This window comes from Bos indicus, chromosome 1 (assembly GCF_029378745.1).
Source record: "Bos indicus isolate NIAB-ARS_2022 breed Sahiwal x Tharparkar chromosome 1, NIAB-ARS_B.indTharparkar_mat_pri_1.0, whole genome shotgun sequence".
Lineage (NCBI taxonomy): Eukaryota > Metazoa > Chordata > Mammalia > Artiodactyla > Bovidae > Bos > Bos indicus.
In genome coordinates, this window is record NC_091760.1 from 60,214,529 (window position 1) to 60,233,565 (window position 19,037).

A 19,037-nucleotide genomic window follows, 5' to 3' on the forward strand; every position below is an offset into this window, starting at 1 on the left:
CAGGATCTCACAATGCATAGCAGTTGCAATACACTGGCTCAGAATTAACAAATCATGCCTGCGCCCCTCAGTTTATTATTTTAGTATCTGAGGGGCAAGTCTAAATTTTCCAGTGGGTTGGAGAATCTCCTTAGATTGGGCAACACATGGATACTTAAGTACATTTTTGCTAACTACTCATGCAGGGCACTAATGTTCAAATAACCTTGGTGATATTTACCTTTAAAAAAAATTCGCTGGGCAATTGTTCACTCTTTCGCTACAACACACTGTTGGTTTATCAGCATTTCTTCTGGATTTTTCTGATCACTTTTTCTCATGGGACAAATGCGTCTACGTAACCACAATCATTCTCACTACTTATTCTTACTACAGAGGTTGTATAGGAAGGGGAACAACGATCTTCTCAAATTCCCCACTGAACTTACTAGACTTATAGTAAAGCTGCTACTAACTTTGAAGGTGAATGAGGTAGCATGAATGAATTACTCTAAATATAGAAATACATGATTACAAGCTATAACAAAGTTTGAATGAAGGAGAGAGCAAAGCTTATCCTGTATGTAATATCTGTGTTGTAATAAATTATAACCAAAATACTACCCTGATTGTTTTTCTTCAGTGAATTTTGTAGCACTCCATAAGAGAAATTATATCTGATTAACTAACTCACTGTATTGAAAGGATGAAGTTAATTTTTGTTATTTCAGCATTCAAATAGCCTCTGACAAGATTCTACTACAAAAGTTAAAAAATAAAACTCACCAGGATTCAACATATTATGAGATGTTAGAGGTGGTTTTCCACAGCAAGAAACTAGCTTAAAGCACAGAATAGAGATCAGTGGGCACTTCCCTTGCTAGGGCTACATGCTCTAGACTAATGTAACACACCAAGTCTGTAACACCCATATTGCCACCCCTTCGGCCAATCAAACTGCATTTCCTCCATCTCAGTGAAAGGTGCCATCATCCACCTGAGTGATTAGACCAAAGATTAGGAGCCTTTGAATTCCTTTTGTCTCACTCAACACACTGAATCCGTCAATAATCCCCATTAACGCAACCTGAAAAGTACATTCCAAACTCAACCATTACTCACCATCTCTGTTGCTGCCAACCCAAACATGATTATCTCTTCACTGGTCCCCTAATTGATTTCTCTGTTTCCATTCTTGTCTCTTACAATCCATTTTCTAAACAGAAGCCAGAGTGGTCTTGAAATGCAAGGCAGACCTTGCATAAAATCTACAATATATAATGTTGTAAGAATGATATTTCAAATTCAAAACACTAACCTACATCTCTCCATTTCTGTTCCTGTCCACCTGTTCCCTGGAGAAGGGCATGGCAACTCACTCCAGTATCCTTGCCTGGAGAATCCACATGGACAGAGGACGATGGCAAGCTATAGTCCATGGGGTCACATAGAGTCAGACATGATTGAAGTGATTCAGTACGTCCACCTGTTTGATCTCATCTGCTACAATTCTTCACTCACTGACCCATGATGTCCCTCAAACAAGCCAACGCTATTCCTAATACCCCTACTTCTGTCTCTGCCTGAGCTCTCCTGCCCTGACAGTTTCACGATGAACTAACTCCTCATTCAGTTCAGTTCAGTCACTCAGTCGTGTCCGACGGTGACCGCATGAATCACAGCACGCCAGGCCTCCCTGTCCATCACCAACTCCCGGAGTTCACCCAAACCCATGTCCATTGAGTCAGTGATGCCATCCAACCATCTCATCCTCTGTCGTCCCCTTCTCCTCCTGTCCTCAATCTTTCCCAGCATCAGGATCTTTTCCAATGAGTCAGCTCTTCGCATCAGGTGGCTAAAGTATTGGAGTTTCAGCTTCAACATCAGTCCCTGCAATAAACATCCAGGACTGATCTCCTTTAGGATGGACTGGTTGATCTCCTTGCAGTCCAAGGGACTCTCAAGAGTCTTCTCCAACATTACAGTTCAAAAGCATCAATTCTTCGGCACTCAGCTTTCTTTATAGTCCAACTGTCACATCTATACATGACGACTGGAAAAACCATAGCCTTGACCAGACGGACCTTTGTTGGCAAAGTAATGTCTCTGCTTTTGAATATGCTGTCTAGGTTGGTCATAACTTTCCTTCCAAGGAGTAAGCGTCTTTTAATTTCATGGCTTCAGTCACCATCTGCAATGATTTTGGAGCCCAGAAAAATAAAGTCAGCCACCGTTGCCACTGTTTCCCCATCTATTTGCCATGAAGTGATGGGACCGGATGCCATAATCTTAGTTTTCTGAATGTTGAGCTTTAAGCCAACTTTTTCACCCTCCTCTTTCACTTTCATCAAGAGGCTCTTTAGTTCTTCTTCACTTTCTGCCATAAGGGTGGTGTCATCTGCATATTTGAGGTTATTGATATTTCTCCTGGCAATCTTGATTCCAGCTTGTGCTTCTTCCAGCCCAGCGTTTCTCATGATGTACTCTGCATATGAGTTAAATAAGCAGGGTGACGATATACAGGCTTGACGTACTCCTTTTCCTGTTTGGAACCAGTCTGTTGTTCCATGTCCAGTTCTAACTATGGCTTCCTGACCTAACCAGTACTTTACAGAGCGATCTTTCTTTCTCTGATCATGGTGTCCAGAGCATCCCCAATTCAGTCTTTTCTGTTTTATTTTCCTCTTAGAATGAATTCTTTCTCATTTGTATATATTTTTTGTGTTGTAGGGACATATAATTGCTATCAGAATATAAATTCCATGAGAATGAGACTCTCAGCCATACCGCTGTAATAGTTACCTATTACTGCTTGACAAGTTATTCCAAAACTTAGTAGCTTAAAAAAAAAAAAGAATTATCTCATGGTTCCCGGTGGGCCCGGCATCTGTGTGCAGTGTAGCTAGGTGCCTCTGGGTCAAAGTTCAAAGTCCCTCAGGAGGTTGTAATCAATCTGACAGCCAGAGCTGTGGTTTGAACTGAAAGCCATACTCTAAATTCACTCACTTGGTTATTGGCAGGCCTGAGCCCTTTGTCAGACAGCCCTTTGTCAGCCCTTTGCCTCCACAGAGCTGTGTGATGGCATGGCATTTGACTTTCCCCAGAAAGAGTAACACGGGAAACAGTGAGAGAGGCATTCAAGATTAAAGCCACAGTCTTTTTTAAAACTTAATCTGAGATATTACATCCCACCATTTTTGTCTTTTTTAGAAATGAGTCACTAGGTCTAGTCAATACTAAAGGAGAGGGAAATACACAAGGGAGTGGGACATGGGCTATGGAGAGTCTGCAGGCCATCTTAGGGTTGTCTACAACAACTGACTACCTCTGTACTCTCAGTGTGCATAATAATTCCTGGAATTTAATAAGTGAATGAATAGAAATGAATCTCCCCAGATTAGTACTGGAAACTGTCCTAAGTCAATATTTTGTCAATGATGAAGAAAAGTAGTGAATAAAATCTCTCCGAAGTAGTGACAAAAGAGCCATTCAAACCAAACAGATAATCAGTCAGGAAATCAAGTTATGTGAGTAAGCAAAAAGTAGCAATAAAGTCTCGGTTTCTTCATCTGTAAAACATAGAAAATACCTGTACATGTTGGAAATTTACTGAGGTAACTCATATGGAATATTTCATACATGGCCTCCAAATCAAAGGCACTGAACAAATATCATTTAGTATTCTTAGTGAGAATAAAAGCAAGGCAAACATTTGGGGTGGAAATAACAGAAATTGTATTTTTAAGATGATTTGAGATATCAGACACAGCAAAAAAAAAAAAAAGTATCTGTAAATTACTCTGAACTGTTTACTAATGATATTAGCTTAATAAGAGCCTGTAGCCGAAAAGCCTAATAAAATGTTGGGACTCATCACCTGTACTGAAAGCAAGGTAGAAAGGTTTACTATTTTTATGTTTCATGCATTGGAGAAGGAAATGGCAACCCACTCCAGTGTTCTTGCCTGGAGAATCCCAGGGATGGGGGAGCCTGATGGGCTGCTGTCTATGGGGTCGCACAGAGTCGGACACGACTGAAGCGACTTAGCAGCAGCTGCATGATACATTTGGATATATGTAATGATACATTTCTAGCTGTGTAATCCATGAAAGCTTAAATAGAGAAGGATGTGTGCAGTTTCATGAGTTTCAGCTTTGGCCACCTGATGCAAAGAACTGACTCATTTGAAAAGACCCTGATGCTAGGAAAGACTGAAGGCGGGAGGAGAAGGGGACGACAGAGGATGAGATGGTTGGATGGCATCACCAACTCTATGGACATGAGTTTGAGCAAGCTTCAGGAGTTGGTGATGGACATGGAAGTCTGACACGCTGCAGTCCATGGGGTTGCAAAGAGTAGGACACAACTGTGCAATTTAACTGACTGTGTGCAGTTTTGGAATAGAAAGATCCACAGCATGACTTGGGGTTAAAGTGTCTGAAAAGTTAAAGGAAGGGCATTGAGCTTGACCTATTACATAAAGGGATTATAATAGTTTTGGAGAGGGTAATCACAGAATTTTTCATGAAACCCTAGATTATCAAACTACAGGGAAAACTTGAAGTTTGGAAAAGTACAAATAGAGTCAGAGAATGAAACCCTCTTCAGTATTTTAAAGAATACCTACCTTGAAATGAAAGGTAGCAAAGACTTAGAGATTCATTAAGCAGTTGGAGAAATTTTATGGAGGATATACCAAAATAGACTACAGTGGTATTTATATTTGAGATTGGCATCATGGAAGAAAATCAAATGTCTTTCAACCTATTGATTAATGTTTCCTTTTGCAACCAAACAGGCAGGATGGATCACAGCTTTGATGAAGCTACTCCAGAAGTATGAGCAGCATTCCTTTAAGATGTTATCATTTTGTCCTGTTAGGGACAGGGTAACAGTCACTGCTTTATGGCTGGTCTTCATGGAGAATCAGCATTACCTAGCCATTTGTAAATATTTCTCTATACATTTGTAAACTTTAGATTTCTGAACCTTGACTACTGCATATTCCAAAGATATATACCTACTGTTCTGAGAGCAAAATAGTTTATCTGATGCCAAGTCTTGTGGGTTGAATGGTGGCTCCCTAAAAGATATGCCCACATCTCAATCCTCAGAAGCTGAGAACGTGGCCTTATTTGGAAGAAGGGTTTTTGCATATCTAATTAGTTTAAGAATCTCTAAATAGGATCATCCTGGATTATCCAAGTTTGTAACCCTGGGTGCACACTAAGTCACTTCAGTCATGTTTGATTCTTTGTGACCCTATGGAACACAGCCTGCCAGATTCCTCTGTCCATGGGCTTTTCCAGGCAAGAATACTGGAGTGGGTTGCCATGCCCTCAGGGGATCTTCTTGGTCCAGAGAAATACAATGACATGCCTCTATAAGAGACAGAGGAAAAGACACAGACACAAAGGGAAGGCCACGTAAAGAAGGAAGCACAGACTGTAGATAAACAGCTGCAAACCAGGAAATGCATGGAAGAGCAAGTAATTCTCCCCTTGAGCCTTCAGAGTGAATGTGGCCCTTCTGATTCATTGATTTCTGATTTTTGACCTCCAGAGCTGTGAAAGACTACCTCTGTTGTTTGAGGCCATCAAGTTAGTATGTTATGGCAACCCCAGGAAACTGATATACTTAGAACAAGAATTGTCTCACAAAGAGGTAATGGAATGGATTAGAAACAACATTTATGCAAGATAGACTCAGATTTTAACCTAGATTTTCTCTGTACAAATTGTGTGATATAAAAAAGGAAGTTACTTAATATCTCTGATCGTCACGCTTCTCATTAGCAAAGTGATGGTAAGTTTTCAATGTAGGGTCACTGTGGGATATGGAGATATGTAAAACACCTCACTTACTGTAAGCATTACAACAGCAGAATATTATTCTGATCAATATTCAATACTCGATTAACCTATTAATAATTCAAAAATGTGCCAAATATCTATAAAAGTTAAAAACTGTTGTTTTCCTTGAGAATAAACATTTTAGCAAGGTATTAATTAGAGCATAAGGGATTGATTAATGTGGAAACTGGTTGTGCAATACCAAATGTTTCGAAAAACTTTTATTTCAAACTTACTATTCATGCCATTTTAAGCCACCTCCTCAGTTGTCAGTGGAACCATATTCAGTCCTGTTCCTTTACTGTCTCATATTTAACATCCTCCCTAGTTTCTTATAGACAAATAATAAAAAGTAATGCCAGAGTATTATTGGAAAATATTTGCATCTAGCCTGGGCTTAAGTCAGCCAGATACAGAAGCAAAGACTGTGTTAATAGAATTCTCCTAAATGTTAGTCTAAGAAAATTCACAATAGCATAATAATCTCTAGGACAAAGTTATCAAATTCATACCAATCGTGAACACCTTTGGTTATTCTTGACATTAAGGCAGACAAAACAATAAAGGTAACTCTAACAATAATTTTCCTAGAGGGACAATATAGGAATCACGCAATTTGAGTATTTCATGTTCTGGAATAACTCCTTAATATCAGAAAATTGAGACTCTAGTAAAGCTATTGAAAACACATGCAACAAAAGTGAAATACATTTTTAAGAATTGATGTTTTTTGCTTTTCTATTGATAAATATTTATAAGAATAAATACTGTAAAAAATAAAAGTGAAAAATATAACACTAGCTATAATACTATGCATGGCTATTAAAACACTTATTTATTCTTTCACTCACTCATTCTCTCAACAACTATTTATCAAATGTCTCATCAGTATCAGGCATTATGTTAGGTATAAGAGATAAATATCATTGAATGAGATATAATATCATTTCCTATCTTAAAGAAGATTTAACTAAAACAATCAATTAAAATAAGGCTTACATTATAGGAGCACAATGTAAGGCAATTAATTGGGGAAAGAGAGAAGACATCCAAAGAAAATGCACCATAAATTGAGACCTGCTAAGTTATTTCTGTAAGGGGAAGAAGGGGAAAATGGAGACGTTTTCCATCCATATGGAGGATATCTGTAAAGACCAGAAATGAGAGTGAGGTGTGTGCTGAAAGTATGAAAAGAAGTTCAGTATGATTGGAGCATGGGCTTCCCTTGTGGCTCAGCTGGTAAAGAATTCACCTGCAATGTGGGAGACCTAGGTTCGATCCCTGGGTTGGGAAGATCCCCAAGAGAAGGGAAAGGCTACCCACTCCAGTATTCTGGCCTGGAAATTCCATGGACTGTATAGTCCATGGGGTAGCAAAGAGCCGGACATGACCAAGCAACTTTCACACACACATGATTGGAGCATAGGAAGCCAGGGAAAAAGTGATTTAAGTCAGACTAGAAGAGGAGACAGGGGCTAGATTTTAAGATTTAATATTAAGGACATCAGGAGAATGCTGCAATAGCTTGGGTGAGATAAGATGGTACTGTAAACTACAGTGTTAGCTTTGGTATGGAGAGGATACATATTTAGGAGAAAGATCAAAAATATTTCTAAACATACTAGCTTGATACCCTATTTAAATTTACTACCTACCTACTCACTGTATATAAGTCTTCATCTCTTTTGCCCTATATTTAAAAACAAATTTGTTGAAGCATAATTGTAGGACAATAATTGCACAGATTTAAATTCGATAAGTTTTGACACATTGACCAATGAAATCACTACCACAATCGAGATAGCAAAATTATTTATCACCTTCAAAACTTTCCTTGTGCAAGCATTGATCTACCTTCTGTCACTATACATTAGCTTATATTTTCCAGAATTTTATATAAATGGAATCTTATAGTATGCATTTGTTTTGCCTGTTTTCGATTAGTATAATAATTCTGAGATCCATTAGGTTGTTCAATTCAGTTCAGTTTGGTTGCTCAGTCATGTCCAATTCTTTGCGACCACATGGACTGCATGCCGGGCCAGCCATCACCAACTCCTGAAGCTTGCTCAAACTCATGCCCATCAAGTCAGTGATGCCATCCCACCATCTCATCCTCTGTTATCCCCTTCTCCTCCTGCCTTCAATCTTTCCCAGCTTCAGAGACTTTTCTCAGGAGTCAGTTCTTCGCATCAATGTCCAAAGTACTGGAGCTTCAACTTCAGCATTAGTCCTTCCAATGAATATTCAGGACTGATTTCCTTTAGGATGGACTGGTTTGATCTTCTTGCAGTCCAAGGGAGTCTCAAGAGTCTTCTCCAACACTACAGTTCAAAAGCATCAATTCTTTGGTGCTCAGCCTTCTTTATAGTCCAACTCTCACATCCATACATGACTACTGGAAAAACCATAGCCTTGACTAGACAGACCTTTGTTGGCAAAGTAATGTCTCTGCTTTTTATTATGCTGTCTAGGCTGGTCACAACTATTCTTTCAAGGAGCAAGCGTGTTTTATTTTCATGGCTGTAGTATGTATCAATAAACTGCTCCTTTTCATTGTTAAGTGGTACTCTATTGTATAGATATGTTACAATTTGTGTATCCATTCACCTCTTGATGGACATTTAAGTTGTTTATAATTTTTAGCTTATACAATAAAGCTGCTAGGAACATCTGTGTACAAGGTTTTACAAAGACATACTTTCCTTTCTTTTGTGCAAATACATAGGAGTAGAATGACTGGATCACGTGAGTATATGTTTAACTTCAAAAACAACTGTCAGAATGTTTTCCAAAGTGGCTGTACCATTTACTTTCCCACCAGCAATGTATGAGGTTTCTGATTTCTCCACATCTTTGCCAATATTTAGTATGGTCAGTCTTTTGAATTTCAGCCATTCTAACAGGTGTAGAGTAGTGTCTCACTGAGACTTCCCAGGTGGCTCAATGGTGAAGAATCTGTCTGTTAACACTTGAGACTCGGGTTCTACCACTGGGTCAGGAAGATCCCCTAGAAAAGGGAATGGCAATTCACCCCAGTGTTCTTGCCTGGAGAATCCCATGGACAGAGGAGCCTGGCAGGTACAGTCTATGGTGTTGCAAAGAGTCCAACACAACTGAGCAACTGGCAACAACAGTTTCCCTTTGTGGTTTTAATTTGCATTTTCCTAATGATGATGGTGAACATCTCTTCATATGCTAATTTACTAATCCTATATCTTTTTGGGAAAGTGTGGTCAACTCTTTAGCCCGTTTTAAAAAGATTGGGTTATATTATTATTGAATTTTGATATTTCTTTATATTTTCTGCCTATATAAGTTCTTTATCAGATATATTCTTTACAAATATTTTCTTAGTCTGTGATTTATCTTTTAATTATTTTAATAATGTTTTCAAAGTGTAGAATTTTTTAACTTTGATGAAGTCCAATTTATTTTTTTATGGATCATGTGTAAATGGATTGTATATTTATCATCTCCTAACATACTTCATAATTTGCCTATCTTTTTCACTAATGGATCCCAAGTATCTAGAATGGTACCTAATACATAGTAGGTATTCAATGAACATTTGGTTAACAAATAAAAATTTCCAGAAGTCAAATGCAAATTGTGGAGACAGTTTGTAGACAACACAGAAAATAAAATAGTCTTAAGTGCAAGGACATATTCAATTTTTGCTATCTGATCTAATACAAACATTTATTGATATAAGTACCCAATATAATAAATTCTCTCAGTTAAAGAATTGGTACCCTTTGCCTGGAGATAATTCTCCCCCAAAATATGAATTTGAGATACTGTAGAACTTAAATGTAAATAGTGAGTCTCCTACCCATCTCCATCCCCCACACCCCCAGTAACTCAAATCCTATATGAATTTTTGTAAATAAATTAGAGCTGCTGAATTCTCGAAAACTCTAATTGTGCCAATTATAAATAAGCCTCGGGATGGATTTCAACCAGCAGCGTCCCCAAAACCATTATCTGAAACTCTAATCCATTATTTTTTCTTTCATAATTAATTTTTCTAAGTAGGTCAGTACTATTCATTTTATTTAAGTGCTGTTCCAGCAATTCCATTTTCTCAATAACCAAAATCAACTATAACTATATACATATATTTTTAAATTAAATATACTAAAACATTCTTATATTATGTAAAACATTAATTAGACCATTAAAGTTTTTTCTAATAAGTAATAAGATAATGTGGAGAAGGAAATCGCTACCAGTACAGTATTTTTGCCTGGAGAATCCCATGGACACAGGAACCTGATGGGCTATAGTCCATGGGGTTGCAAAGAGTGGGACATGACTGCTTATAAGATAATGCACTATATTGGTACTCAATCTTGACCATACACAGTCAAATAGAGTCTTATAAGCACCTCAAGGATGTCTAGATATATGGGTGCTTAAATAGGTATATCTCATAAGAAAAAACTTAGTTTATTATATTTTAGCATCCAAATCACTAGGAACAATTACCAGAAATTTATATAAGTAAAATAAACACATGATATTGTAGATATACATTTTACATGTTATATGTATAACTATATATACCTGCTGGAGAAGGCAATGGCACCCCACTCCAGTACTCTTGCCTGGAAAATCCCATGGATGGAGGAGCCTGGTGGGCTGCGATCCATGGGGTCGCTACAAGTCAAACACGACTGAGTGACTTCACTTTCACTTTTCACTTTCATGCATTGGAGGAGGAAATGGCAACCCACTCCAGAATTCTTGCCTGGAGAATCCCAGGGACGGGGGAGCCTGGTGGGCTGCCGTCTATGGGGTTGCACAGAGTCGGACACGACTGAAGCAACTTAGCAGCAGCAGCATCATATATACCTGCATGTTTTGTGTGTGTGTATGAAATCAAAACTCAAATCACCTGGAACACAGGAGATAAAATGGTCAAGCAACCAACAGAATTTGTCACACTGAGGAGCCTTAATTCTAAGAGAGCTCCTCAGGTCCTCCTCACTTAGAACTTACATATTCTCTACTAGGCGCAATTCTAAAATCTTTGGGATCTGCTTTCCTATCCTCAACAGATTAAATATTGATAATGCAAGAGTGGAGGGGAGTTTGTGGTTGATGCTAGCTGCCAGCAGCCTGACACAGGGAGAAAAGAGAGCTGATGGAGCTCTGATAGAGCCTCTAGGCAATGGGGCACTGAGCCTGCTGCTTAGGAAGAAGCCTAGTGGAAATGGGCAAAATTTCTGGGAGGAAGGGTTTGATTCACTTGAACATTCTCAAAGGATGAAATTGTTGAGACTCAGTGAAAGGCGATATGGATCCAATAGGAGACTGACAGTCATAGAAATTCATTATCTTGTTATATAATGCAAGTTGCTTTTTAAATTATTGTTTCCCTATAAACTTTACCACTATGTATTTGTAAACAATCTGAGTGAACTAATACTGCCTGATGTTTTTTAAAAAGCACTTTTGACACTACAAATTAGCTAACTCTTTCTTAAAAGATAATGAGAAGATGAGATCATGCATTTCTCATAGAGCAAAATAGAACCATCACAAGTGTATCCATTATAAACCACTGAGGTATGAATTTAGGAAAAATTAGGCTGAATATGGGGCTTCCCTGGTGCTCAGTGGGTAACGAATCCTCCTTCAGTGTAGGAGATGTGAGTTCAATCCCTGGGTTGGGAAGACCCTCTGGAGGAGGAAATGGCAACCCACTCCACTATTCTTGCCTGGAGAATCCTATGGACATAGGATACATTCCATGGGGTCACAAAGAACCTGAAGCGACAGCACACAGGCTGAATCTGGGGCTGCTGTCCGTGGGGTCACAGAGTCAGACATGACTGAGCAACTAGGCACAGCACAGGTGGCACTAGTGGTAAAGAATTTGCCTGCCAAGGCATGAGATGTAAGAGATGGGGGTTCGATCCCTGAGCCAGGAAGATCACGTGGAGGAGGGCACAGCAACCCATTCCAGTGTTCTTGCCTGGAGAATGCCATTGACAGAGGAGCCTGGGGGGCTATGGCCCATAGGATCGAAAAGGGTCGGGCATGACTTAGGCGACTTAGCACGCACACAGGCTGAATATGGAATACTATCTTAACTTTCTGCAACACCCCCTGAACTGTCACCAGAGTTCTTAATTCAAATAAGTACTCCTGATCTAAAAATATGCTAGCCCAAGAAACTGAATGATTACCCCTCAGCTGAAAGCATATTTAGTGACCTGAGATAGGAGAGATTTCATTTCAGTTAAGCAAATGGTTTTGGTTTTCCAACCAAGGGAAAGCTTCATCATGTAAGAGCCATCATTATAATGGAATGTGACTGATTTTTTTTTTTTTTAAGATGTGTTTTAACATAGACCTCTAATAAGGGCTATTTTTCATAGCAGTCACCCTGGTAGAAACTTGCTCCAGGGATACTGTCATTACTTGAAAGTTGGGGCCATTGCCTTTAGAATTAGTTTCTGGAAAAAAAAAAACCCAAAAAACAGCCTTTTTGCTTCCTAGCTACCCTTTCTCTACCACCACATGCTGTTGTTTACCCTACTATGAATGTGCCTCACTTATACTGATTAACAAAAATCCTCCTCCTGGATTTGGTATCATGGTCTACTTATCCTGAGCTTTGCTCAGGGTTGGGGGTTGGAGAGGGTTTATGGGATTTAAGAGAGTCTATTTTTGACCACTGAATCTGTGTGGCATACCAAATTCCTTTGGCCATAAAGCAATACAAAATTGAGATTACCAAGGCCCTAAACCCGGGACCAGAGAATAAAAATTCTCCACAACAAAGAGGACTTTTAGGAATCATTTTCGTCTGAAGTTTGTGTGCACGTGTTTCTGGCTTGGCTCTTTATTGACCTGCTTTTCCAGTACATGGTGCCTAGAATCTGAGGGAGAACTTTGTCCTTACCAGGTCAGTTGTCATAGAGTAACACAGTAAATAAAGTATGAGTTAAATTTGAGCACCTAGTCTAGGGTTCTATGTACCCTGTGGGTCTTCAGTAAGAATATGCTACTTATGTCTGACTCACTTTCAGTGTGAATAAACCACATACATGCTGCTATTAAAATAAAACAACCAACACAAATACTTTCTAACTTCCTGGAAGTAAAAAAGCGAACTTGCAGAATCACTCTCACCCTTCCTAATCCCCTCTCCCTGCAAACCAATTCAAAGGAAGAAGAGAATACAAAGGGAAAGTGAATGTAAGAAAAACAATTAGCCACTGCAGTCTGCAAAGCCTGTAACGTTATCTAGAATGATAGCATGGCCATTGTTCAGGCTGCCAGAGCCCTGCATGTTTGCTAGCTCACCCAAGGTCCTGGGAGAATAATAAACTAAGCAGATTAGATTGTAGACTGATGCCTCAGTGCCACCACCACCTCACACACCAAGCAGACTGTTCTAAGCATCTGAACACATGCAGGCAGGTAAACCCAGAGAATGGGCACTCCATGTTGGCGGGAGGGGAAGAGGCTGCCAACAAACTGGGCCTGTTTATTATTTAACAGTTGGTACTGCTAGAGGCCTGGCACCACTATAGAGCACTCTCTGTTTCAGTGCAAGTCAGCCTGATTACGAGAGCGTGTGAGCCAAATCGTGTTTACCATAGTCCATGAGAACCTCAGTGCCCCCAGCAGACATGGAAATTCTTACAACAGCTCTCATCCAAACAGAGAACATAGCTCCTGAGATGGAGGAAAAGGGCTTTGTGTGCTTAAATCTTGTCTGATCATCTGCTCAGTGTCTCTACTTGTACTTGCTTTTCCTCTGCTTAAGACTAGTCATTCCTCTTCAGTGACATGTGACTCTGGTTTTGTTTACTCTCCTTTGGGACCTAAATCAACCAAATAATGTGTGAATCGCCCATCTACTAATAGTGCTCAGGCTAGCCGGCATGCTTTGGCTTTCCAGCAAAAGACTTTGCTGCACATGACACCTGCCTCCTGATTCGCCAGGACTGCCTCTGCAGTAAGTCTTCTCTGCCAATGTGGGCCACAGGTGGATGCCTGCCTACAAATCCAATCAGCTGGATAATGCACAACTATCACAAGAGTGGACCTTAATAACAAAGAGCCCTGCTTAGATGGGTCACCCTATTAACTTTGATTTGATTATTCTGCCCCACCAGAACACTTGGCTTTACAACCACAGATGGCACCAGCTCAACATAAAACCTGTAGAGAAAGTAGTCATGTTGGGGTCGTAGATTTTCAAAATATTAAATATGATATAAAAAATTAAAATGGTAAGTACTGAGATAGTCTCTGGCTCCTTAGGAAAGCACTAATTATTTTTAATAAATAAAAAAGGTCAGACTTTGATTCTGGGAAAGATTGAGGGCAGGAGGAGAAGGGGCAACAGAGGATGAGATGGTTGGACAGCATCACCGACTCAATGGACATGAGTTTGAGGAATCTCTGGGAAATAGTGAAGAACAGGGAAGCCTGGCGTGCTGCAGTCCATGGGGTCACAACAACAATAGAGCTCATGAGACAATGTGTTAATTAGGCAACGCAGGTCATCTAATCATTTCCTTTGAAATTTAACATAAATCAACCACTCTTTTAAGTGTTAAGAATCTTGGCTTTTATCTTTAATATACACCAATCTTCAATATACACAATATATATCAAGCTTTTGATACCATGCATTGTATACATTTTTAAATAAATTTGAGATAAAATGGGCTCAACGTAAACTAATTCAATATTTTGAAACTTAATTGTACCTTGGATACTTTCCCTATGATCATGAGTAAATAACCAAAATGCTGTCTACCAGTGAAGAGAGAGGCACAATAAAATATAATGTCTTACCTGAAACAATGTATATTAATTTTTCTGTTTTGTTTTGTAATTGACAGTTGATATTTACATGCTGAAATATCAAAATGTTTTTTGTTTATTTTTCCTTAATAATCTCTGTGTTTTTCCTTAATAATCTGCTGCTGCTGCTAAGTCACTTCAGTCGTGTCCGACTGTGTGCAACCCCATAGATGGCAGCCCACCAGGCTCCCCCGTCCCTGGGATTCTCCAGGCAAGAACACTGGAGTGGGTTGCCATTTCCTCCTCCAATGCATGAAAGTGAAGAGTGAAAGTGAAGTCGTTCAGTCGTGTCCGACTCTTCAAGACCCCATGGACTGCAGCCTACCGGGCTCCTCTGTCCATGGGATTTTCCAGGCAAGAGTACTGGAGTGGGGTGCCATTGCCTTCTCTGCTTAATAATCTCTCAAGTTTAAATGCTGCTCAAAGAAAATAATATATGTTAAGTATAGCTGAATAAAGTTAATTTTATATTTTTCATTTTATTATGTTTTCAAAGAAAGTACTTGTCCATAAGTCATAGGTCAGATACACATAAATAGTAAAGAAAGCTACAACAACAGAACAGGTATGAAAAAATAATTTCCTGATTTCAGTCAGTTCAGTTCACTCAGTCATGTCCGACTCTTTGCGACCCCATGAATTGCAGCATGCCAGGCCTCCCTATCCATCACCAACTCTCGGAGTTCACTCAGACTCAGGTCCATGAAGTCCGTGATGCCATCCAGCCATCTCATCCTCTGTCGTCCCCTTCTCCTCCTGCCCCCAATCCCTCCCAGCATCAGAGTCTTTTCCAATGAGAAAAAACCCAGTCTTTTCCTGGTTTAGGCTAAAGTTAATTCCTAATTTAAAATTTAATCATTTCTTCTACTGATCAGAGATACTTCATAAACAGCCCCAAATTAAGGAAGTTAATTCTAAAATCAAGGGGCTTCTCTCAAAGCATCCTGCATATAATAATGCTCATAAATGCTAGTTAACAGCAGAGCAATGGGTCCAATTATAGGTTCACAAAAGAAAAAGTGCTATTTCAGTCATGACAAAAATATGAACCAGGATTTTTTCACAATGAGTAGATTAAAGATGAGTGACATGTGTTTATCTTTGCACTAAAATACTTCACAACTAGTCAGAGACATTAGTAACAGCTCAGACGGTTGACAGATGACTATGTGCTAGATACTCCTTTAAGACCTTTATATGAATGTACTCATTTAATCCTTACAACTGAATAAACGTACTATTATTTCCACCATCTTACAGATAAGGAAATTGAGGCACAGTGAGATTAAGTAACTTGCCTGAGGCAGACTCTAATAGCACTGATCAGTCCATCTGAGGTCTGTATTTAATTTAAAGCTACGTGGTCCCTGCTGCTGCTGCTGCTAAGTTGCTTCAGTCGCTCCGTCGTGTCCGACTCTTAGCGACCCCATGGACTGGAGCTTACCAGGCTCCTCCATCCATGGGATTTTTCCAGGCAAGAGTACTGGAGTGGGGTGCCATTACCTTCTCCGTATGTGGTCCCAGAGGCCTGTAAAATGTTAGTGCTAAAGCAATTTAAAATTATCTAGTGCATGGTTCTGGAAAAGGCAATGGCACCCCACTCCGGTACTCTTGCCTGGAAAATCCCATGGACAGAGGAGCCTGGTAGGCTGCAGTCCATGGGGTCTTGAAGAGTCGGACACGACTGAACGACTTCACTTTCACTCTTCACTTTCATGCATTGGAGGAGGAAATGGCAACCCACTCCAGTGTTCTTGCCTGGAGAATCCCAGGGACGGGGGAGCCTGGTGGGCTGCCGTCTGGGGTCGCACAGAGTCGGACATGACTGAAGCGACTTAGCAGCAGCAGCAGCACCAGTACATGGTTCTAGAATTGCAGGTTGGAAAGGAGGTTTGGGAAGATTGTGAAGTCTCAAAATTTTGTAAATAGATATACTTTTCTGAGAAAAGAATATGAACTATGAAACTAGTCTTAAGTTTCTCAAGTGAGAGATTAAAGAAATAAAGCTATGCATATAAATGTCACATATTACAGTTAGTCCCTCACATTAGAACCTTCAGGTTGCAAACTTTCGAAGATGCAATTGTGCATTCCATCAAGGTAGGTGTGAGTGGAATTGCAGCTTGCCCTCTGTCTCCTATTGCTGAGGATCCTCCAGCTCAACCATGTCCCACCTTCTCTTCCTCCTCCAGTCAGTTAACTCTTCTTGCCTGAACATGTGATGCCAGCCCTTGTACTGTACTACTATACCTTTCAAGGTACTGTACTGGAAGATTAAAAATGTTTTCTTTATTTTTTGTGTTTGTTTTTTACATATTATTTGTGTGAAAAGTATTATAAACCTCTTACAGTGCAGTACTGTATAACCAATTGTGTTAGCTGGATATCTAGGTTTGTTGGACTTATGAACAAATTGGACTTATGAATGTGCTCTCGGAACAGAACTCATTTGTATGTTGGGAACTTGCATGAGAAAAAAAGTAGAAGAATGAAGCCTGGAAACCAGAGCTCCTTTCATTATCTTCTCAACCCTAACTCCCTCAGCTGACTTGGCCTTCCATGGCAGTAGAAACCTGAGTGAAGGAAACAAGACTTTACCTCTGCCAGTTCCCTATTTCTCACTAAAGCAAAGGAAGGAGACAAGAACAGAAATTCTCGTGGAGTCTGCTCTTGGATAGTCAGAGCTAATGGGGAAAAGGTGAGATACAAATTTTAAAATTCTTGAAATTTCTTTTTATTTCTCTTGGATCTCATAATGGTAATTTATATTTACACAGGAATCATCTATTGTGTCCAAATTTTTCAAATTTATGTGTAAAGTATTCATAGTAATTATTTTAACTTCTTCTATTTCTATGATTACTTCCCTTCCTGTATTTCTAACTTTCTGTATTTGTGGGCTTTCTCATTTGGTGATTAAATCATGTAATGTTGACTTGGTCTTTCCAGGTGGAGCCTGTGGTAAACGACCTACCAATGCAGGAGATATAAGAGACACAGGTTTGATCCTTACGTTGGGAAGATCCCCTGGAGGAGGGCATGGCAACCACTCCAGCATTCTTGCCTGGAGAATTCCATGGACAGAGGAATCTGGCAGGCTACATTCCATAGAGTCGCAAAGAGTAGGACATGATTAAAGGACTGGAGGGACTTGGCACATATGCATGCAATGTTGATTTATTTATTGTTTTGTCATTCTTTTTGTAAAATACAATTCATGTCTCTCTTTTTTATTTTCTAATTCATTAACTTCTGATTTTATTTTTTATCAATTTTTTCCTTTTACTTTGCATATTTATTTTTCTTTTAACAAACTTCCTGAGATGAATGCCAGTATGTTTAGAATTATTTTTCCTCATAATGTTAATATTTAAAGCCATGGACTTTCCTCTGAACACTGCTCTAACTCTACCCATATGTACTTATTTTCTGTACATTCTGTAATCCTTCTTTAATTAAAAAAATAGATTTTAAAAATTTAAATTTTACCAAGAGATAATAGTTCTAATTTTTTCTTTAAGATTAATCTCTAAATCATTATTTTATGATTGAATATAGCCTGAATTTTCTCAAATGTCCTTTAGGCATAATAGTTTTTCTTCTTTGATCTTTTAACATGGCTAACTGTATTAGAAGACTTCCTAAAAATAAACTATGTTTTTAATAGATGACTTTTTAGTCTCATGTTTACTGCTTTAAAATAAAATATATTCTTGATCTTAATTCTTCCACCTTATTTTATTTTATTTCAAAATCATTTCTTTTCTCTGATTTACTTCATTAATGTGTTTTCTTCCTAATAGTTTGAAAGTTTTATCTCAGTTTGTTAATTCTCTTATTGAAGTGTTTCTCAAACTTACAGGCTTTATTTTAAATGTAGGTTCCATGTCTCATCCCTCCCCACCAAAAAAATTCAGTAGGTCTGGATCGAGATACTGGGTATTTTTTTTTGGGGGGGGGGTATTTTTTAAAAGGCTTTACAATGCACATTCTGATGACCACATCTTGAGCAAACTGTTCTAATGGTTAACTTTATCCATTTTAATAATGGAGATAAAGTCTTATTTTTTATTCCATGACTTTATAATACAAATTTGGTTTATCTAAAAAACTATTCTAAAAATCATGAAAACACTCCACTATATTCCTTTTACCCTTCCCTCTCTCTTTCTTCTTATGGCTGGACTTTGCTTAAATTGTTACCTTTAATTATTATTATTTTTATAGCTTTATAATTCATCTACAGGGGCTTCCCAGGTAGCTCAGTGGTAAAGAACGTGTCTGCAAATGCAGGAGAGTCAAGTTCGATCCCCTAGTCAGGAAGATCCCCTGGAGAAGGAAATGGCAACCTGTTCCAGTATTTTTGCCTGG

General features: G+C 38.9%; 1 protein-coding gene across 31 annotated transcripts in view; it reads right to left on the reverse strand.

Annotated features, from left to right (window-relative positions):
- Positions 1-19,037, reverse strand: part of ZBTB20 (zinc finger and BTB domain containing 20) — an 863,676-nt gene that overhangs the window by 561,489 nt on the left and 283,150 nt on the right. Inside the window, exon 1 of one of the 31 annotated variants that reach the window (XM_070793046.1) lies at positions 766-10,417. The exons of the other annotated variants lie outside the window; for them this stretch is intronic. The gene's annotated coding sequence lies outside the window, so the exon portion shown is untranslated. Of the gene's footprint in view, positions 1-765; positions 10,418-19,037 lie in introns of those variants that run through there. 31 annotated transcript variants of the gene reach the window in all.